Consider the following 6,887-nt stretch of genomic DNA (forward strand, 5'->3'; position numbering starts at 1 on the left):
ATGTCAAATTGAAAAATATGTTTAATATTTAATATTAGTTTTGTAAGTATTACATCCATTCATCTGTCCATTGTATGTCTGCCTGGCATGTGGGAGCATCAGTCATTGGTCGAGGAGCCGAATACTCCTTCGGCAGACTGCCAGTAACAGGTATTCCATTTTCTTTTCTTTAAACACAATAAAATGTTTGCTGTTCTGTGAATCCCAAATATACTTGTAACAAAAATACCCTAAATAAAAAAATGTAATTGTGACAGGAGTCCCCTGAAAACAGCTTCACAAAGAAACATGTTGAGACACAACAACCACTAGGTTTGGTGTCTTGACTATGAGAATTACTCAATGACATGGACCATTGATGAAAAGTAGATACTGCTAACTTTCAAAATAAATGTGACATATGATCATCAAACTAATAGTCTTGTTATATTTACATTTTGCACCTTTTATATGCACTAATAAAATTCAATATTTTTCAAATCATTGAGGCAGAGGGGGCAAGAAAGGACTGGAACAAACTGTGTGTGCTTTTGGTACTTAGTGATGTCAAACTTGTGACGCTTGTGCAATAATAAAAAATGACAAGGGAGCTCACTGTGTACATTTGCCAACATTTGCAGAGCATCCTTTGCTCCCAGATAAACATCCCGATGCTCCTGATGCCTCCCCTGTGAACACCATATGAATGTTTGACTCTGTTAACACCTGCAGCTGCTGACATTGTGGTGTTAGCAAACAGGCTAATAACGTGTCTGTTTCTGTGCAGCAGTGCTCCGACTTCTCCCCGACAAAAACCAAGAGAGTACTCCTTGTTTGAAGAAAAAACAAACCTGATTGGAAAGCTTGCAAGGAGTTGCCACTGTAATTATGACTCCAGCATATTCACTGTGGTGGCCTGGCAGAGGGTAGCACTGTGGGAATTAGTTGCCTTGGTCCTGCCATATTAAACATTTAAAAGGTGCTGATTGTCGACAGCCGGTTTATTTCTGTGGAGACAAAAACAATGGCGACAAAAAATAAAAAATCACCACGTTTGAGGGGGGATGAAGTCCAAGTAACTCCAGGAGGAGGGTCAGCTAAGCGTTCAGTGAGAATTCATTGGGAACATCCCTTGGGAGGACAATTAACAAATCCCATTAATTACCAGACAATCACAACTGATTAGGATATGGGCGCCTGCTTCTGTTCATTGTGGTCTGCTGTTTCTGCTTGGCGGAAAACAGTTAGAGAAAATATAAAATGCAAAACTATGGGCTGCCACATGTAATCAGATGCTGCTTGAGAGGACTCACTAACACAAGCTTGTTAATGCAGGAACACCAAAGACTGAGGCAAGGCAGAGGAAGGATTAAAAACAACAGCTAACCAGGCATAGTGGGGGAGGTTGATATAGTGAATATCTATCAAGAATAATCTTGTACATGTGTTTCTTATTAATTGGACTAAAAATAAAGTATATTTAATCTGTTATATGAGAGTTTTAGAACTAGTAAAATGTAAATGCAAGACTTTTCAGTCACTCTGCGTTCACACTCTATAGCTATAATAAAGATGTGTCCTATGACTTTTGCTGTTTGCATCAATACTTCAGAATAAACTGATTTACAATCCCTAATGCCTGCCAGCTGCCCTCATTAGAGATTTTGTTCAATCATTGGTGAAGACGTGTTTTCCACCGAGATACCCAACACATTGTATTTGCCTTGATTCTTAGTCTTCTAACTTGTTTTTCTCTTTAGAAGATCAAGAATTGTGACTTGCCATGATGTTAAGAATCATTCGATGCATTGACCACAGTGCTGAGATGAACCCTCTCGTTGGTCTTCTTCTTAGATCTATCTATACCAAAGGTCCAGACAAACAAACAAACAAACAAACAAAACTTGGGGTAAGTTGCTCCATCTACCTGGTTGTTATAGTGAATGTGCCACTAGTAACAGAGTGGTTCATGTGATGAAACTCATTTAAAATCCAAGGTTGAAATACCTGCTATGTTGTATATTTTATGTTTGTGCCATTGACCAAAAATGCATTAAAAATACTCCAAAAACACAAAGTCTTTTGGCCTAGTTTCTAGCCCTTAGCACAGTTGAAATACAAAATAAGACAAAACTAACTTACAAGAAACTTTTCAACAAGATAGAGCAGCTTGTTTTAAGTCAGTAATTCCTTATTATTGATAAAAATGGTGCTAGTTCCAGTGTCAAATTATTTAATTTATGACGACACATTTATAAGTGAAACAACTTGCCCAATGGCCTAGTAATTTTCATCAATAGTAAGGATTTGTTGACTTAAAACAAGCTCTTATATTTTGTACTAGAAAAAAGACCAAAAATATTTGGAAAGATTTTGTGTTTTTGCAGTAAGGGCTTTCCTTTAGTCTTTTAAAGACTAAATTATTGTATATTTACTTTTTTAATAAAGATACAGTTGACTCGTGAAGTGGAAAGGGTTTCATCAGTACTATGTGAAATATAAACTGACAAGATCGGCTCCTGCGTGTCATTTTTCTCAGCATGGTTGATATAAAGAGTCACAAAAAATAGCCCCATCTCTCACCTTCTTCTCTTCAGGGTCCTCTCACCTGGTAGCTGGAAGCTGATGACCATGATCCAATAGAAATCCCAGCAGCAGGTCTCAGTCATCACATCTCAAACCCAGCAGAGACCTATGGTACGATTCGGAGCGAGCCTTTTGTTCAGCGGGGGAGAATATTGGAGCCAGGAAGGGCGTCTAACACACACGATAATTATAATGCCGGTGCGCCAATGATAGTCAGTGTTTCCGCACTGAAGCTAAATAATTTTCATTATGAGGACAGTTGAAATCAATATGCTGTATGTTCATGCACTCTCAAACTGCAGGAAGTCAAATATCCAATTATGCTTATCTTATTGCCATGGTTAACAGAACAGCTTGACCACAGAGGGAACTGAGATGAATAAAAAAATCCAATCAGACAGCAAGGTGCAAACAATATTAACAAAAGTAACACTATGTGTCTATATCACCTCCCCCTTACCTCCAATCCCTTCCACTTCCACCATTCTGTTCAAAACAGTAATGGGGCATGAACTCAGTGTAATGAACCTGTTGTTTGCCTAGTAAATACTTGAAATTAAATTAATTAATCTCACCTTCTTACTCTTCTCATTAAAAATGATTTCTGAATTTGTTTGTACTTTTAAATCCTGCTCCTTGCTCGTCTCAAGTCATACATCATCACTATATCACTCCTTCAATGGCAAAGCTGGCTTGTCCTTACATCAGACAGCGGATGCAGAACTGACTACCTCCCTTGGTTAGTCAGAAACATAACAGAGGCAATGGTTGGTCACACACAGCGTGGTCTTTATTTATCACTCAAATTTGAAAAAATCCTATGTATATCTTTTGTTTGTCCAAGACTACCTCTAGAATTTGGTAATAAAAAGACTAAATTGACCTTCTTAGAATCTAATCAGCAAGACCTAGCAGTTCCTCAATAATCTTTATGGCAGTTAAAGTGGAAAGATTAGGAGCAAGAGAATACCATGTCACATGAACACTGTAGCTGTGACAAGAGTTTGGATGAACAGAAGTAACAAACTTGTTCAATTCTAATACAGCAAGAAAAAAAACATAAATCCTTCTGACTGTATTTTATAGAATCAGTGGAGATTCTGGTCTGTCACTGCTGTTATAGAACTGCTTAGTCTTTTGACTAAGTGATATGAGCAGACTTGTCAATAAAGACAGAGTTACCCTTGTAAGTGAAAGGGTAGGAGGGTTGTCCAATCTTATGAGAAAACTATTCTTTTTGTATGAAAGCATAGGATACAATTTCCATTACAGAAAAGCCATTAAAAAACCCTGATCTCAATCCAATTGAAAACGTGTTTGCAGAGCTAAAAAGGCTTACAAGAACAAGGTGACCTACACACTTGACTCGGTTACACCTGTTTTGTCAGTGGTAAAACTCCAGCTTCTTTAGTGTAAGAAGCTTGTGCAAAGATACAAAAACATTTGAAAATATACAGTACAGAAAACCCCCATAAAGAAATGATTTATGTTGTTGTTCTGATAATTAGCAAAAATAAATACTTTTGGTAATCCTACCAACTCTCCTGGTTTTCAGATTTTTGCGCCTTAGAGATTATTGACTGTAGTTTCTGTCTCTGTCTCTATGCATGTTTCACAAAAACCCTGTAAGGAGAGGACAGTGCTGAATGGTAATCTCACCATCAGCGCTGACCGTGATCTGGCAGCTCTGTCCGGCCTGACAGTCAAAGAGGTAATACATTTTTAATTGCAAGTGTTATTATATGTCATGAGGAACCTGCACCAGTTGATTAAATGCATTTGGGTTAATATTAGAGGCCAATCTTTCACAGTGACAAAGCCTCTGGAGGAAGGAAGGTAATTGTGGGATGACAATTATAATCCCTCATATTGTAATAACATAAAAATAATGTCCTCCAGGAGGATTTTTTTTAACAAGCAGACAAGCAACACATAAATGATTTTCTAGCTGCTCATTTGAAAAGAGAAGCAGAAATTACAAGGACTTAACTGTATTGTCACCAAAATAACTTTACAATCCGTTTTTTAACAATAGATGATATTAACAAGTTGTACAACACAGATTAGTTCTAGGACTACACATGGAAGGAAAATGATGTTGGCCCCAGTTTTAGCTTTCAGCCAGTAGCTTTACCGCAACATAAAATGTGTCTGAATCAGTTCAAGGTCCAAATGAGCAGCAACTTTTCCCAAGGGTATTTAACAAGAATATCAGGCTTAAATTTATTTGAAGCATTGTGTGAATAACTTGAATAAAAAGCAGACAATAGGGAGACAGACTGATGTAAAATAAGGGTGTATTTAAAAAAAAAATAATTGGTAGAAAAATGTATGGAGTAGCGTGCAAGGTAGTGAGAGGCCCATAAAAATAAACGATTGAGAGCGAGAATCAAGGAGCTGAAAGGAATAGCCTGGAACTGGGAGTAAAGCAGGAGGATATAACAACGAACTGAGAAGACTAGTGATCACTGTGGGATGAGATCTGAGGACGGCTGATTAGGAAAGTGACGCAAAACAAAAGCAACCAGAAATAAGACGTAGAAAAATTAACTGAAAAGTAACAAAAAGTAAAAAAACAAAGTGACACTTGGGTTAAATAAGTGTGCTTGGGTTATAGAATTTTCAGATATGAGAGTAAAATGAGCCATTGGTTTTAACATCTGAATAGGATTTAGAAAATACATTTAAATATTTGCTTACTTGGTCATTTGAATAAATGTATATATCTATATATCTATATATATCTATATATATATAGATATATATATCTATATATATATAATTAATTTGTAAAATATGCTGATTCTGCTGCATTTTCCTCACTTCATAAGAGCCAATGAACTTCAGCCGGTGTGATAGCTGTTGTTGTTTTGCCACTAACAGGAGTTGCAGGAAAGAACTTGGCAAAGAGCTGCTTCTTGAAATTTGAAGTTTAGTTCTTCTCTGCTGACAGAGACTTATTATCACCCACACACTGTTTGCATTTTGCCATAATGAGGGGAAGTTTAGAGGTAAGGATCCAGTTCAGTTTATTTATACTGCATAAATTTACAGCAAATCAGCTATGGGTAAATAAGAATTATTTTCTAACTTCCTATCTACTTGAATCCAAATTCAGTCTGAGTTATGCTCACATTTAATTAGATTCCATTCATTTCTAATTTAATTAACTCAGTCAAAGCACTATAAGACAAACCTGTTTTGAGTGATAACCTTCATCAACTAATTCATTTTTTCTTGCTGACAGAAGTGGGGTTTTTTGTTGTTTTTTTTCAGAACAGTTCAATTTTCACTGGCTTAATATTCTCCACAGGAAGTCTGGAGTCATTGTAACAGATTCTTCTTCCTGTCAGATTACTTTCAGGACTGCAGTGGTCTGTGGCTCCACTTGACTTGTAACTGCTTTTTGTGTTGCTTGTTACTGGGAATTCTCATTCCTCTCTTTTTCAAATGTTTCAAATGCTCCAGGCAAAGTGAACGACTCCTGACTGAGTCCTGCTCATTTGTTTTGTTTGTTCCAACAGGCTGTTTCTGCTCAACTTATTCTCAAACCTGAGGTGAAGATTCTTGCATCTCTTCTTGACTTATAAAGAAAATCTTGTTGGTTAGTTTTGCAATTGTGACATTATCTTTCAATTATCACATGATGGATTGGACAGTGCTCAGTAGGAGCTTGGGGTATTGCCTCATAGCAATTAAATTTCACACAGATGGACTCTGTTTACCAATTATATGACTGCTGAATCCAAGTGGCTGCACTGAAATTTATATAGGTGTATGTCTGTAACCCAATCCAAAATAAGGGCATTTTGTATTGAGTTAAGTTCATGGAAGGAATAATAAGTTAGAATGTGTTAAGCATGTTTGCTTAAATATGTTAAAATTGTTATAAATAAGTGTTAACAAAAAGAAATGTATTTAAAACCGTTTTATAGGAAAGTAATCTTCACAATATTTTATTTTGAAGGGCTTAAGTTTGTAAGAGGAAGTGGGGTAGAACAAAGCAACTTCACTGGGCCGTGGTTGGCTGAGGGTCGAGGAGAGACCGGAAGTAAGAAAAAAGAAATGAAAAAGAAATAGGTGAACCGCGCTGAAAAAACGTGGCGGAGTTATTTATAAACGAGTGTTTTAGCAGATATTTAGGCTTTCAACTCGACAGTCTGTTAATAGATATCGACTCTACACGCCTGTTTGCAGCTACTGTGATAATTTCAGACCGGAATTCACTGTACAGTTGGTGGAAAGTCATATGTAATGCTCGCTAACGCATTAGCATTCATTAGCACAGTGAATGGACATTGAGTATACTGTGAGCTAACTCA

The 6,887-nt window shown here is 36.8% G+C and overlaps 1 long non-coding RNA gene across 1 annotated transcript; it reads left to right on the plus strand.

Moving 5' to 3' along the window:
- Window positions 1-3,853: 3,853 nt before the first annotated feature.
- Window positions 3,854-6,627, plus strand: LOC114138738 (uncharacterized). Its single transcript, XR_003594281.1, has 2 exons — window positions 3,854-4,276; window positions 6,090-6,627. It is a non-coding gene; the product is annotated as an uncharacterized LOC114138738 (long non-coding RNA).
- Window positions 6,628-6,887: the final 260 nt, after the last annotated feature.

Source organism: Xiphophorus couchianus, chromosome 23 (assembly GCF_001444195.1).
Source record: "Xiphophorus couchianus chromosome 23, X_couchianus-1.0, whole genome shotgun sequence".
Classification (NCBI taxonomy): domain Eukaryota; kingdom Metazoa; phylum Chordata; class Actinopteri; order Cyprinodontiformes; family Poeciliidae; genus Xiphophorus; species Xiphophorus couchianus.